Raw genomic sequence first — 16,579 nt, forward strand, 5'->3', positions numbered from 1 at the left:
GGCGGAGTGAAGAAAATCGGAGATGGACCAGAGGCCAGAATTGGAGGAGCGCAGAGATCTTGGTGGATTGTAGGGCTGGAGGACGTTACAGAGATAGGGAGGGGTGTGGCCATGGAGGGATTTGAACACAAGAATGAGAATTTTAAAAACGCAGCGGGACCCTCTCAGTACGTTTGATCGCTAGTTAAAAATTTGGTGAGATTTTCTACTGGTCAAACTCAGGTAAGAAAAAGGGAATTGGGTAAATACGTGAAAAGGAGAAATGTACAGGGCTATGGGAAAGAGCAGGGGAGTGGCACTAAATGGATACCTCTTTCAAAGAACCAGCAGAGGCACGATGGGCCAAATGGCCTCCTTGTGTGCTGTATTATTCTATGAAAAATCTGTTTCCAGTCAGGCAGCATTGGCTGCTCAGAGCATGCTCCATCTCCCACACCCCGTGGTTTGGCAAGGACTGCTCAAGGCGAGAGATTAGTCCCGCCTACTCTTGGAGAACTGAAGGAGGGGGCGGAGATACAAGATGTTTAAAAGCCGGTACAATCACTGCCTCAACCCACAGAGCTACTTGAGCTTTCAACTCTTGTGTGTTGGAACCCAGAACCAGGCTGTAGCCGAGAGTGAAGACCAGGCAGAACATCACAGCCCACCACAGAGGCAGAGCAACTGTTCCAGGGAAGGAGTGAGGTATAACTGACGGTAAGCTCATATTCGGGGGGAGGATTTCCGGCCAGACACCGTCCCGTTCGCACTTAACAAGAACTAGTTGTGTTAATACCTCCTAAAAAACCAAAATCAACGCAAATAAATGTCGCTCCTCTGCCCCTGTGACTCTCCTCTGTCCCTGTGACTCTCCTCTGTCCCTGTGACTCTCCTCTGCCCCTGTGTCTCTCCTCTGTCCCTGTGACTCTCCTCTGTCCCTGTGACTCTCCTCTGTCCCTGTGACTCTCCTCTGCCCCTGTGTCTCTCCTCTGTCCCTGTGTCTCTCCTCTGTCCCTGTGTCTCTCCTCTGTCCCTGTGTCTCTCCTCTGTCCCTGTGACTCTCCTCTGTCCCCGTGACTCTCCTCTGCCCCCGTGACTCTCCTCTGCCCCCGTGACTCTCCTCTGTCCCCGTGACTCTCCTCTGTCCCCGTGACTCTCCTCTGTCCCCGTGACTCTCCTCTGTCCCCGTGACTCTCCTCTGTCCCTGTGACTCTCCTCTGTCCCCGTGACTCTCCTCTGTCCCCGTGACTCTCCTCTGTCCCCGTGACTCTCCTCTGTCCCCGTGACTCTCCTCTGTCCCCGTGACTCTCCTCTGTCCCCGTGACTCTCCGCTGTCCCCGTGACTCTCCTCTGTCCCCGTGACTCTCCTCTGTCCCCGTGACTCTCCTCTGTCCCCGTGTCTCTCCTCTGTCCCCGTGACTCTCCTCTGTCCCCGTGACTCTCCCCTGTCCCCGTGACTCTCCTCTGTCCCCGTGACTCTCCTCTGTCCCCGTGACTCTCCTCTGTCCCCGTGACTCTCCTCTGTCCCCGTGACTCTCCTCTGTCCCCGTGACTCTCCTCTGTCCCCGTGACTCTCCTCTGCCCCCGTGACTCTCCTCTGTCCCCGTGACTCTCCTCTGTCCCCGTGACTCTCCTCTGCCCCGTGACTCTCCTCTGTCCCCGTGACTCTCCTCTGTCCCCGTGACTCTCCTCTGTGTGATGAAATATATTCCATTCATCACTGCCTGTGACCGTGGTCGGTTTCAGTGTCATTTCCCTTCCCCCAGTCCTCATTGTATTATGTATTGGAATGTGCTGGAATGTGCTGTGTGTAGGGCTCCGCCCATACCTGGCCCCTTTTGTAAGCTGGCTCAGTGTGGCCTCAGCCTCCAGAAGGAAGACATCTCTCTCTTTTACGTGTTACTTTCTAAGTTAATAAAAGCCTTATTTTGTTTCGCTAACATCGAGTCTCGGAACTTATTGAGGCACATCACTCTGTCCCTGTGACTCTCCTCTGTCCCTTGGCTCTCCTCTGCCCCGTGACTCTCCTCTGCCCCTGTGACTCTCCTCTGTCCCTGTGACTCTCCTCTGTCCCAGTGACTCTCCTCTGTCCCCGTGACTCTCCTCTGTCCCCGTGACTCTCCTCTGTCCCCGTGACTCTCCTCTGTCCCCGTGACTCTCCTCTGTCCCCGTGACTCTCTGTCCCCGTGACTCTCCTCTGTCCCTGTGACTCTCCTCTGTCCCTGTGACTCTCCTCTGTCCCTGTGACTCTCCTCTGTACCTGTGACTCTCCTCTGTCCGTGACTCTCCTCTGTCCCTGTGACTCTCCTCTGTCCCTGTGACTCTCCTCTGTACCTGTGACTCTCCTCTGTACCTGTGACTCTCCTCTGTCCGTGACTCTCCTCTGTCCCTGTGACTCTCCTCTGTCCCTGTGACTCTCCTCTGTCCCTGTGACTCTCCTCTGCCCCTGTGACTCTCCTCTGTCCCTGTGACTCTCCTCTGTCCCTGTGACTCTCCTCTGTGTGATGAAATATATTCCATTCATCACTGCCTGTGACCGTGGTCGGTTTCAGTGTCATTTCCCTTCCCCCAGTCCTCATTGTATTATGTATTGGAATGTGCTGGAATGTGCTGTGTGTAGGGCTCCGCCCATACCTGGCCCCTTTTGTAAGCTGGCTCAGTGTGGCCTCAGCCTCCAGAAGGAAGACATCTCTCTCTTTTACGTGTTACTTTCTAAGTTAATAAAAGCCTTATTTTGTTTCGCTAACATCGAGTCTCGGAACTTATTGAGGCACATCAATTTTATTAACTTATTTTTCAACACTATGGACCAACTCCTGAAACCCGAACGTTTGGATTTGGATCAACATGCTCCGGACGCATCAGCACGCTTCGGACACTGGTTTGAGTGTATGGAATTCTTCCTGGACAATTCCGCAGCCGTCAAAGACGCTACGGACGCTGCGAGGATGAGACTCGGAATTCTGCGGAATTGGTTAAGCCACCGGGTTTACCCCCTCATCCAAGACGCCGATGCGTACCTGGCCGCCTGCGACATCTTAAAGGCGCATTACCAGCAGCCTACGAATGAGGTGTATGCTAGGCATCTACTCGCTACTCGCGCACAGCGACCTGGGGAATCGGTGGAGGAGTTCCTAAGCATCCTGAAAATGCTTGGCAAAGACTGTAAGTGCCGAGATGTAAAAGCCGCAGTGTACACCGACGAGCTTGTTCGCGATGCCTTTATCACAGGCCTCAGCTCCACTTACATCCAGCAAAGACTGCTGGAAAAAACGGGGTTGGACCTGAAACAGGCTGCGGACACCGCGCGGTCCCTGGATGTGGCCCAGAGAAACTCGGACGCCTACTCTTCAGCCCGCGCCGTCCACGCCGCCACGTGCGCACCGAGGGCGCCGCCATCTTGGAAGGCATCTTCCCCGCCCGGCAGCCCGACACCGGCGGGGCCCAGCTCTCCCCCCAGAAGCCCTACGACAGCCGCGACGCGTCAGGGATCCAACTGCTACTTCTGCGGGCAGCCAAAGCACACCAGAAACCTGTGCCCGGCGAAAGGCACCACCTGCTTTAAGTGCGGTAAGAAGGGGCACTTCGGGAAGGTGTGCAGAGGGAACCCCGCCGGAAAACCAACCGCCGGAAAACCCGCAACCGCCGCGTGTGCGCCGTGGGAGCGGCCATCTTGGACGCCATCTTGCCCGACCTCGTGGGGTCCGCCATCTTATGAGCAGACAGCGTGGACGCCATCTTGTATCGATCAGGGCCCTACAGTGGCATCGGTCACAGTGGACCAGACCAGGCCGCACCCGCTATCCAAATCAATGGTGGACATCGAGGTAAACGGGTGCCGGGTTAAATGCTTAATTGACAGTGGAAGCACGGAGAGTTTTATCCACCCTGAACTGGCACAGCAACTCTCCCTAAAGGTGGTCCCTACTCAGGGTACCATCTCTATGGCTGATAAAACCCAGACATCGACCATTCTGGGTTACTGCACGGTACAATTGGGCGTTAACGGAACTGTATACGTTTATTTTAAAGTGTTAATCATGAAGAACCTATGTGCGAGCGTGATCTTGGGCCTGGATTTCCAGTGCAACCACCAAAGCATCACGCTCAAGTACGGTGGGTCCCAGCCGCCCCTCACAGTGTGCGGTCTGGCTACCCTGAAGGTAAAGCCGCCTTCGCTATTCGCGAACCTTACCCCTAACTGCCGGCCAATAGCGACCAAAAGCAGGAGGTACAGCTGGGAGGACAAGCGGTTTATCGCGACCGAGGTAGACAGGCTCCTGAAAGAGCGCATTATTGAACGCAGCAACAGCCCGTGGCGCGCCCAAGTGGTAGTGGTAAGGGGTAGCGAGAAGAAACGGATGGTGATCGACTATAGTCAAATGATCAACAGGTACACCCAACTAGACGCCTACCCGCTACCCCGCATATCAGAAATGGTGAACCAAATCGCCCAATACCAGGTGTTCTCCACCATCGACCTCAAGTCAGCGTACCACCAGCTCCCTATCAGACCAGAGGACCGCCTGTACACCGCCTTTGAGGCGAACGGACGCCTCTACCAATTCCTCAGAGTCCCCTTTGGGGTGACGAATGGGGTCTCGGTCTTTCAGAGGGAGATGGACCGCATGGTCGATGACCACCACTTGCAGGCAACCTTCCCCTACCTCGACAACGTCACCATCTGCGGCCACAATCAGCAGGATCACGACTCGAACCTCGAGAGGTTCCTGGAAACCGCACAAAAACTCAACCTCGCCTACAACGAGGACAAGTGCGTTTTCAACACCACGCGCCTCTGCATACTAGGCAGCGTGGTGGAGAATGGGGAAATCGGACCAGACCCCGACCGATTGCGCCCCCTATGGGAGCTGCCCCTGCCCAACACTCCCAAAGCCCTGAAAAGGTGCCTGGGGTTATTTTCTTATTATTCCCAATGGGTCCCCAACTACTCCGACAAAGCCCGCCCCCTCTTGAAAGCATCCTCTTTTCCGCTCTCTGCTGAGGCCCACGCCGCCTTCAAAAGCATTAAGCAGGATATTGAGCGGGCCACGCTACAGGCAGTGGACGAGAACACTCCATTTCAAGTGGAAAGTGATGCGTCTGACTTCGCCTTGGCGGCCACCCTCAACCAGGCGGGGCGGCCCGTAGCTTTCATCTCGAGGACCCTCCAAGGGCCCGAGATCAGACACTCCTCCGTGGAAAAGGAGGCCCAAGCCATCGTGGAGGCAGTGCGCCACTGGCGCCACTACCTAGCCAGCAAACGCTTCACCCTACTTACCGACCAGCGGTCGGTAGCGTTTATGTTCAACAATAAACAGAGGGGGAAGATTAAAAATGATAAGATTCTTAGGTGGCGGATCGAGCTCTCCACCTTCGAGTACGACATCATTTACCGGCCAGGGGCCCTTAACGAATCCCCTGACGCCCTCTCACGAGGGATGTGTGCCAGCGCCACCGGGGATCGGCTACAGACCCTCCACAACGACCTCTGCCACCCAGGGGTCACGCGGCTGTTCCACTTCATAAAGTCCCGTAACTTACCCTACTCGATTGAGGAAGTTCGGTCTCTGACCAGGAACTGTCGCACTTGCGCTGAGTGCAAGCCTCGGTTCTACCGCCCAGATAGAGCCCACTTAATCAAAGCTACACGGCCCTTTGAGCGGCTCAGCTTAGATTTCAAGGGCCACCTCCCGTCCGTCGACCGCAATGTTTACTTCCTGAACATTGTGGACGAATACTCCCGGTTCCCATTTGCCTTCCCCTGCCCAGACATGACCAGCGCCACGGTCATTAAATGCCTCAACAGCCTGTTCTGCCTGTTCGGTATGCCGAGCTACATCCATACGGATAGGGGGGCGTCCTTCATGAGTGAAGAGCTACGCCAGTACATGCTGTCCAAGGGGATCGCCACGAGCCGTACCACCGGCTACAACCCCCGGGGTAACGGCCAGGTGGAGCGAGAGAACGGGACAGTGTGGAAAGCAGTCACTCTAGCTCTAAGGACCAAGGGCCTCCCTATCTCCCGCTGGCAGGAAGTCCTCTCGGATGTGCTCCATTCGATACGGTCGCTATTGTGTACGGCCACTAATGCCACGCCTCATGAACGTATGTTTGTCTTTCCCCGGAAATCCACCTCAGGTGTATCCATGCCGTCATGGCTCTCCACCCCAGGTCCGGTACTCGTGCGAAGGCACGTGAGGGGCCACAAGACGGACCCTCTCGTGGAGCCAGTACACCTACTCCACGCCAACCCCCAATATGCATATGTCCGGCACGCCGACGGAAGGGAGGACACCGTGTCCATAAAAAACGTCGCCCCAGCCGGCATCGACAACAACCACGGCAATAGCAGCGACAGCGATCACAGCAATTCTTACCCACCCACTACTCTTTTCAACGATCACAGCAACCCTTACCCACCCACTACTCTTTCATCACCCCCGGAAGAACATCGACCAACGGCACCCCCACCAACTACCCCTTCAACAACCCTGGCGGCACCCCCGGCAGAGACCCAGGAGGCTACCAGGGACACCCAGCCGACACCCGCGGCACCACGTCGGTCGCAGAGGACTATCAAACCCCCGAACAGACTAAATCTATAGAAGGGGTGAATGTGATGAAATATATTCCATTCATCACTGCCTGTGACCGTGGTCGGTTTCAGTGTCATTTCCCTTCCCCCAGTCCTCATTGTATTATGTATTGGAATGTGCTGGAATGTGCTGTGTGTAGGGCTCCGCCCATACCTGGCCCCTTTTGTAAGCTGGCTCAGTGTGGCCTCAGCCTCCAGAAGGAAGACATCTCTCTCTTTTACGTGTTACTTTCTAAGTTAATAAAAGCCTTATTTTGTTTCGCTAACATCGAGTCTCGAAACTTATTGAGGCACATCACTCTGTCCGTGACTCTCCTCTGTCCCTTGACTCTCCTCTGCCCCGTGACTCTCCTCTGCCCCTGTGACTCTCCTCTGTCCCTGTGACTCTCCTCTGTCCCTGTGACTCTCCTCTGTCCCTGTGACTCTCCTCTGTCCCTGTGACTCTCCTCTGTCCCCGTGACTCTCCTCTGTCCCTGTGACTCTCCTCTGTCCCTGTGACTCTCCTCTGTCCCTTGACTCCTCTGTCCCTGTGACTCTCCTCTGTCCCTGTGACTCTCCTCTGTACCTGTGACTCTCCTCTGTCCCTGTGACTCTCCTCTGTCCCTGTGACTCTCCTCTGTCCCTGTGACTCTCCTCTGTCCCTGTGACTCTCCTCTGTCCCTGTGACTCTCCTCTGCCCCTGTGACTCTCCTCTGTCCCTGTGACTCTCCTCTGTCCCTGTGACTCTCCTCTGTCCCTGTGACTCTCCTCTGTCCCTGTGACTCTCCTCTGTCCCGGTGACTCTCCTCTGTCCCTGTGACTCTCCTCTGTCCCGGTGACTCTCCTCTGTCCCTGTGACTCTCCTCTGTCCCTGTGACTCTCCTCTGTCCCTGTGACTCTCCTCTGTCCCTGTGACTCTCCTCTGTCCCTGTGACTCTCCTCTGCCCCTGTGACTCTCCTCTGTCCCTGTGACTCTCCTCTGTCCCTGTGACTCTCCTCTGTCCCAATGATAGAATTTTATACTGAGTTTGTCAATGATCTAGATAAGTCCGATACTAGGGTCTTAAATCTGAACCAAGCAATAAAACAAAATAATCTGAACTACATAGGTGTGAGAGGCGAGTTGGCAAACGTAGATTGAGAAACTAGATTACGGGATATGACGGTAGATAAGAAATAACAAATATTTAAAGAATTAATTAATAATTTGCAACAAATATACATTCCCCTAAGGAATAAAAACTCCACAGGAAAAGTGGTCCAACCGTGGCTAACATGAGAGGTTAAAGATAGTATTAGATCAAAGGAAGAGGCTTATAATGCTGCCAAAAAGATTAGTAAGCCTGAGGATTGGGAGGATTTTTGAATTCAGCAAAGGAGGACCAAGAAATTGATAAAGAAAAAGAGAATATGGGAGTAAACTAGTGAGAGACACATAAACAGATTGTAAAAGCTTCTATAGGTATGTAAAAAGGAAAAGATTAGCGCAAGTAAATGTGGGTCCCTCAGAGGCAGAGACAGGAGAAATTATAATGGTGAATAAGGAAATGGCAGAGACTTTAAACAAATACTTTGTATCTGTCTTCATGATAGAAGACACAAAAAACATTCCGGAAATAATGTGGAACCAACGGTCTTGTGAGAATGAGGAACTTAAACAAATTAGTATTATTGAAGAAATAGTACTGGAGAAATTAATGGGATAAAAAGTTGACAAATCCCCCTTGACCTGAGGGCCTACATCCTCGGGTTTTAAAAGAGGTGGCTACAGAGATAGTGGATGCATTGGTTTTGATCTTCCAGAATTCTAGAATGGTCCCCGTGGACTGGAAGGTAGTAAAAGTAACCCCGCTGTTTTAAAGGAGGGAGAGAGAAAACAGAACTATAGACGAGTTAGCCTGACATCAGTCATCGAGAAAATGCTGGAATCTATTATTAGGGATGTAGTAACAGGGCACTTAGAAAATTATTATATGATTGGGCAGAGTCAGCATGGATTTATGAAAAGGAAATCCTGTTTGACAAATCTAATAGAGCTTTTTGAGGTTGTAACTAGCAGGGTAGATAAAGGGGAACCATTGGATGTGGTGTATTTGGATTTTCAAGAAAGCATTTGACAAGGTGCCACACAGGTTATTACATAAAATTAGGGCTCATGTGATGGGGTAATATATTAGCATGGATTGAGGATTGGTTAACGGACAGACTACAGAGAGTAGGGATAAACGGGTCATTTTTGGGTTGGCAGGCTGTAACTAGTGGGGTACGGCAAGGATCAGTGCTTGGGCCTCAGCTATTTATAGTCTATATTAATGACTTGGATAAGGGGACTGAGTGTAATATCACAGAATCACAGAATCACAGAAACCCCACAGTGCAGATAGAGGCCATTTCGGCCCATCGAGCCTGCACCGACACATATCCCACCTGATCCCCGTAACCCCTACACCAACACATATCCCACCCTATCCCTGTAACCCCACGTATTTGATCCCCCTAACACTAAGGGTAAATTTATCATAGCCAATCAACCTAACCCGCACATCTTTGGACTATATATCCAAGTTTGCTGATGATACAAAGTTAGGTGGGAAAGTAAGCTGTGAGGAGGATGCAAAGAGGCTGCAAAGGGATATAGAGAGGTTAAGTGAGTGGGCAATAAGGTGGCAGATGGAGTATAATGTGGGGAAATGTGAAGTTATCCGCTTTGGTCAAAAAAATAGAAAAGCAGAATGTTTTTTAAATGGTGAGAAATTGGGAAATATTGGTATTCAGAGGGACCTGGGTGTCCTTGTACATGAATCACAGAAAGTTAATGTGCAGGTACAGCAAGTAATTAGGAAAGCAAATGGTATGTTAGCCTTTATTACAAAGGGATTGGACTATAAGAGGGAAGTCTTACTGCAATTATATAGGGCCCTGGTGAGACCACACCTGGAGTATTGTGTACAGTTTAGGTCTCCTTACCTAAGGAAGGATATACTTGCCATAGAGGGAGTGCAACGAAGGTTCACCAGACTGGTTCCTGGGATGGGGGGATTGTCCTATGAGGAGAGATTGAGTAGACTAGGCCTATATTCTCGAGAGTTTAGAAGAATGAGAGGTGATCACATTGAAACATACAAAATTCTTACAGGGCTTGACAGGGTAGATGCAGGGAGGATGTTTCCCCTGGCTGGGGAGTCTAGAACCAGGGGTCACAGTCTCAGAATAAGGGGTCGGCCATTTAGGACTGAGATGAGGAGAAATTTCTTCACTCAGAGGGTGGTGAATCTTTGGAATTCTCTACCCCAGAGGGCTGTGGAGGCTCAGTCGTTGAGTATATTCAAGACAGAGAGCGATAGATTTTTGGATATTAAGGGAATCAAGGGATATGGGGATAGTGCAGGAAAGTGGAGTTGAGGTAGAAGGTCCTAATTCTTATGTTCTTATGTATACCTCCTCTGCACCGCACTGGTTCCCCCTCGGACGTTTGGAAGTCAATGGAATGGAAAATCTGCCAAGGTGTATAAAACATAGAAACATAGAAGATAGGAGCAGGAGTAGGCCATTCGGCCCCTCGAGCCTGCTCTGCCATTTAATGCGATAATGGCTGATCATCCAAATTCAGTACCCTGTCCCTGCCATCTCCCCATATCCCTTGATCCCCCTAGCCTTAAGAAATATATCTAACTCCTTCTTGAATATATTTAATGAATTGGCCTCAACTGTCTTCTGTGGTAGAGAATTCCACAGATTCACCACTCTCTGGGTGAAGAAATCCCTCCTCATCTCAGTCCTAAATGGCTTACCCCTTATCCTTAGACTTTGACCCCTGGTTCTGGACTCTCTCGCCATCGGGAACAGCCTTCCTGCATCTAGTCTGTCTAGTCCTGTTAGAATTTTATAAGTTTCAATGAGATCCCCTCTCATTCTTCTAAACTCTAGCGAATATAAGCCTAATCGGCCCAATCTCTCTTCATACGTCATTCCTGCCATCCCAGGTATCAGTCTGGTGAATCTTCGCTGCACTCCCTCCATGGCAAGAACATCCTTCCTCAGATAAGGCGACCAAAACTGCATACAATACTCAAGGTGTGGTCTCACCAAGGCCCTGTACAACTGCAGCAAGCCATTGTGGTAAACCACTTTTATCGTTCACTATCGTTACACTATGGTTATCACTGTTTATATCGTTACACTATGGTTATCACTGTTTACACTGTTGTATCACTACACAAGGTCACCTCTTGTCACGCTGTTATACCTGGGCTGACCACAGCTGACTCCGCCCATGACTCCGCCTGCTTGCCCAGGTATAAAGGTGGTCGACTGGCTGGTATTCCTCCTTGTTGGACCCGATCACCCACGAGGGTGGGCTCTGTTATTTAGCCAATAAAAACCTATAGTTACTATCTTAACTCGTCGCTTTTCATTGGATGAATTGATAGGTATATCAATTTTATTGGCTAAATTTTGAAATGAGTGGATCGGAGCAGCCAAACGACCAGCCAAACGGCCAGCTACAACAGCCACAGCAGCCGGCCTGGCTGCGAGCCCTCCGACCGCCGTACCTGGATCTAAACCCACAGGCAGCGAACTCAGCCCTCGACTTCAAACACTGGCTGAGCTGTTTCGAATCCTACCTGGGAGAATCCGGCGTGCCTCCGGGATCCAAACTAAGAGTTCTGACCGCCCAAGTGAGCCCTAAAGTATTTGCAATCATCCAGGACCTTACTACATACGAGGACGCCCTCAACCTGCTGAAAGAGCAGTACCGGAGCCCGGTAAACTCTATGTATGCCAGACATCTCCTAAGATCCCGCTCGCAACAGCCAGGAGAGTCTGTAGATGAATTTTTACGGGCGCTACAAACACTCGGCAGGGACTGTGACTTTAAAGCTGTAACGGCTGCAGAAAATACTGAAGGGAATATCCGCGATGCCTTCGTGAAAGGCCTTCGGTCCGACTACTCACGGCAAAGACTGCTCGAATCAAAGGACCTCGACCTGAATACAACTGCAGCCCTCGCTCGCTCTCTGGAAGTGGCCCATCGGGACCTCGAGGCGTATTCCAGGTACTGTGCTGCGCGACCCTGGGACTCCGGCCCGACCCCGGCCGCAATACCCCTCGCACCGCCGCCTCTGGGACCTACCTCAGCGTCGGCGTCCCAGAACCGATCGGGACCGCCACCCCCGGTACCGGCTGCAACATCGGAACCCCGCGATCGGGCCGCCGGCTGCTTCTTCTGTGGCCAGGCGAAACACCCGAGGACGCGCTGCCCTGCAAGAAACGCGACTTGCTCCGATTGCCACAAGAAAGGCCACTTCGCTAAGGCCTGCAGGGGGAGAGCCACAGACGCCAGCAGTGCCTCATGCGAGTTGTGGGGGCGGCCATCTTTCATCAAGGCCACAGATGCCAGTATCCCCTCGTGTGAGTGGTGGGGGCGGCCATCTTTGATCAAGGCCACCGACACCAGCAGTGCCTCATGTGAGTTGTGGGGGCGGCTGTGATGAAATATTCCATTCATCACTGCCTGTGACTGTGGTCGGTTTCAGTGTCATTTCCCTTCCCCAGTCCTCATTGTATTGTTTATTGGAATGTGCTGGAATGTGCTGTGTGTAGGGCTCCGCCCATACCTGGGCCCCTTTTGTAAGCTAGCTCAGTCTGGCCTCAGTCTCCAGAAGGAAGATATCTCTCTCTCTTACGTGTTACTTTCTAAGTTAATAAAAGCCTTATTTTGTTTCGCTAACATCGGGTCTCGGAATTATTGAGGCACATCAATTTTATTAACTTATTTTTCAACACTATGGATCAACTCCTGAAACCCGAACGTTTGGATTTGGATCAACATGCTCCGGACGCATCAGCACGCTTCGGACACTGGTTTGAGTGTATGGAATTCTTCCTGGACAATTCCACAGCCGTCAAAGACGCTACGGACGCTGCGAGGATGAGACTCGGAATTCTGCGGAATTGGGTAAGCCACCGGGTTTACCCCCTCATCCAAGACGCCGATACGTACCTGGCCGCCTGCGACATCTTAAAGGCGCATTACCAGCAGCCTACGAATGAGGTGTATGCTAGGCATCTGCTCGCTACTCGCGCACAGCGACCTGGGGAATCGGTGGAGGAGTTCCTAAGCACCCTGAAAATGCTTGGCAAAGACTGCAAGTGCCGAGATGTAAAAGCCGCAGTGTACACTGACGAGCTTGTTCGCGATGCCTTTATCACAGGCCTCAGCTCCACTTACATCCGACAAAGACTGCTGGAGAAAACGGGGTTGGACCTGAAACAGGCTGCGGACACCGCACGATCCCTGGATGTGGCCCAGAGAAACTCGGACGCCTACTCTTCAGCCCGCGCCGTCCACGCCGCCACGTGTGCACCGAGGGCGCCGCCATCTTGGAAGGCATCTTCCCCGCCCGGCAGCCCGACACCGGCGGGGCCCCGCTCTCCCCCCAGAAGCCCTACGGCAGCCGCGACGCGTCAGGGACCCAACTGCTACTTCTGCGGGCAGCCAAAACACACCAGAAACCTGTGCCCGGCGAAAGGCACCACCTGCTTTAAGTGCGGTAAGAAGGGGCACTTCGGGAAGGTGTGCAGAGGGAACCCCGCCGGAAAACCAACCGCCGGAAAACCCGCCACCGCCGCGTGTGCGCCGTGGGAGCGGCCATCTCGGACGCCATCGTGCCCGACCTCGTGGGGTCCGCCAGCTTATGAGCAGACAGCGTGGACGCCATCTTGTATCGATCAGGGCCCTACAGTGGCATCAGTCACAGTGGACCAGACCAGGCCGCACCCGCTATCCAAATCAATGGTGGACATCGAGGTAAACGGGTGCCGGGTTAAATGTTTAATTGACAATGGAAGCACGGAGAGTTTCATCCACCCTGAACTGGTACAACAACTCTCCCTAAAGGTGGTCCCTGCTCAGGGTACCATCTCTGTGGCTGATAAAACCCAGACATCGACCATTCTGGGTTACTGCACGGTACAATTGGGCGTTAACGGAACTGTATACGATAATTTTAAAGTATTAATCATGAAGAACCTATGTGCGAGCGTGATCTTGGGCCTGGATTTCCAGTGCAACCACCAAAGCATCACGCTCAAGTACGGTGGGCCGCAGCCGCCCCTCACAGTGTGCGGTCTGGCTACCCTGAAGATAAAGCCGCCTTCGCTATTCGCGAACCTTACCCCTAACTGCCGGCCAATAGCGACCAAAAGCAGGAGGTACAGCTGGGAGGACAGACGGTTTATCACGACCGAGGTAGACAGGCTCCTGAAAGAGCGCATTATTGAACGCAGCAACAGCCCGTGGCGCGCCCAAGTGGTAGTGGTAAGGGGTAGCGAGAAGAAACGGATGGTGATCGACTACAGTCAAACGATCAACAGGTACACCCAACTAGACGCCTACCCGCTACCCCGCATATCAGAAATGGTGAACCAAATCGCCCAATACCGGGTGTTCTCCACCATCGACCTCAAGTCAGCATACCACCAGCTCCCTATCAGACCAGAGGACCGCCCGTACACCGCCTTCGAGGCGAACGGACGCCTCTACCAATTCCTCAGAGTCCCCTTTGGGGTGACGAATGGGGTCTCGGTCTTTCAGAGGGAGATGGACCGCATGGTCGATGATCACCACTTGCAGGCAACCTTCCTCTACCTCGACAACGTCACCATCTGCGGCCACAATCAGCAGGATCACGACTCGAACCTCGAGAGGTTCCTGGAAACCGCACAAAAACTCAACCTCACCTACAACGAGGACAAGTGCGTTTTCAACACCACGCGCCTCTGCATACTAGGCAGCGTGGTGGAGAATGGGGAAATCGGACCAGACCCCGACCGATTGCGCCCCCTACGGGACCTGCCCCTGCCCAACACTCCCAAAGCCCTGAAAAGGTGCCTGGGGTTATTTTCTTCTTATTCCCAATGGGTCCCCAACTACTCCGACAAAGCCCGCCCCCTCTTGAAAGCATCCTCTTTTCTGCTCTCTGCTGAGGCCCACGCCGCCTTCAAAAGCATTAAGCAGGATATTGAGCGGGCCACGCTACAGGCAGTGGACGAGAACACTCCATTTCAAGTGGAAAGTGATGCGTCTGACTTCGCCTTGGCGGCCACCCTCAACCAGGCGGGGCGGCCCGTAGCTTTCTTCTCGAGGACCCTCCAAGGGCCCGAGATCAGACACTCCTCCGTGGAAAAGGAGGCCCAAGCCATCGTGGAGGCAGTGCGCCACTGGCGCCACTACCTAGCCGGCAAACGCTTCACCCTACTTACCGACCAGCGGTCGGTAGCGTTTATGTTCAATAATAAACAGAGGGGGAAGATTAAAAATGATAAGATTCTTAGGTGGCGGATCGAGCTCTCCACCTTCGAGTACGACATCATTTACCGGCCAGGGGCCCTTAACGAATCCCCTGACGCCCTCTTACGAGGGATGTGTGCAACGCCACCGGGGACCGGCTACAGACCCTCCACAACGACCTCTGCCACCCAGGGGTCACGCGGCTGTTCCACTTCATAAAGTCCCGTAACTTACCCTACTCGATTGAGGAAGTTCGGTCTCTGACCAGGAACTGCCGCACTTGCGCTGAGTGCAAGCCTCGGTTCTACCGCCCAGATAGAGCCCACTTAATCAAAGCTACACGGCCCTTTGAGCGGCTCAGCTTAGATTTCAAGGGCCCCCTCCCGTCCGTCGACCGCAATGTTTACTTCCTGAACATTGTGGACGAATACTCCCGGTTCCCATTCGCCTTCCCCTGCCCAGACATGACCAGCGCCACGGTCATTAAATGCCTCAACAGCCTGTTCTGCCTGTTCGGTATGCCGAGCTACATCCATACGGATAGGGGGGCGTCCTTCATGAGTGAAGAGCTACGCCAGTACATGCTGTCCAAGGGGATCGCCACGAGCCGTACCACCAGCTACAACCCCCGGGGTAACGGCCAAGTGGAGCGAGAGAACGGGACAGTATGGAAAGCAGTCACTCTAGCTCTAAGGACCAAGGGCCTCCCTATCTCCCGCTGGCAGGAAGTCCTCTCGGATGTGCTCCATTCGATACGGTCGCTATTGTGTACGGCCACTAATGCCACGCCTCATGAACGAATGCTTGTCTTTCCCCTGAAATCCACCTCAGGCGTATCCATGCCGTCATGGCTCTCCACCCCAGGTCCGGTACTCGTGCGAAGGCATGTGAGGGGCCACAAGACGGACCCTCTCGTGGAGCCAGTACACCTACTCCACGCCAACCCCCAATACGCATATGTCCGGCACGCCGACGGAAGGGAGGACACCGTGTCCATAAAAGACGTCGCCCCAGCCGGCATCGACAACAACCACGGCAATAGCAGCAACGACGATCACAGCAACTCTTACCCACCCACTACTCTTTCATCACCCCCGGAAGAACATCGACCAACGGCACCCCCACCAACTACCCCTTCAACAACCCTGGCGGCACCCCCGGCAGAGACCCAGGAGGCTACCGGGGACACCCAGCCGACACCCGCGGCACCACAACAGCCACGTCGGTCGCAGAGGACTATCAAACCCCCGAACAGACTAAATCTATAGAAGGGGTGAATGTGATGAAATATTCCATTCATCACTGCCTGTGACTTTGGTCGGTTTCAGTGTCATTTCCCTTCCCCCAGTCCTCATTGTATTGTTTATTGGAATGTGCTGGAATGTGCTGTGTGTAGGGCTCCGCCCATACCTGGGCCCCTTTTGTAAGCTAGCTCAGTCTGGCCTCAGTCTCCAGAAGGAAGATATCTCTCTCTCTTACGTGTTACTTTCTAAGTTAATAAAAGCCTTATTTTGTTTCGCTAACATCGGGTCTCGGAATTATTGAGGCACATCAGCGGCCATCTTCTCCGCCATTTTATTCAACCTCGTGGGCGCCGCCATTTTGTCCACCACACTCGACCGCCACCTTGCCTCCAGACCCGACCACCGCCTCACCCGCAGACTACAGCAGCTCGCTCAGCCATACACTAGCCTCCGTCACACTGGACCAAGCTCGCCCGCATCACCTGT

At 53.1% G+C, this 16,579-nt stretch overlaps 1 protein-coding gene across 2 annotated transcripts in view; it reads left to right on the plus strand.

Annotated features, from left to right (window-relative positions):
- The first annotated feature begins 571 nt into the window (after positions 1-571).
- Positions 572-16,579, plus strand: part of LOC147114481 (protein rapunzel-like) — a 32,277-nt gene continuing 16,269 nt past the window's right edge. For both annotated transcript variants that reach the window (XM_085992193.1, XM_085992194.1), the window contains exon 1: positions 572-696. The gene's annotated coding sequence lies outside the window, so the exon portion shown is untranslated. The remainder of the gene's footprint in view (positions 697-16,579) is intronic.

Source organism: Somniosus microcephalus, chromosome 7, assembly GCF_052327205.1.
Source record: "Somniosus microcephalus isolate GS21.2 chromosome 7, FLI_Smic_1.0, whole genome shotgun sequence".
Lineage (NCBI taxonomy): Eukaryota > Metazoa > Chordata > Chondrichthyes > Squaliformes > Somniosidae > Somniosus > Somniosus microcephalus.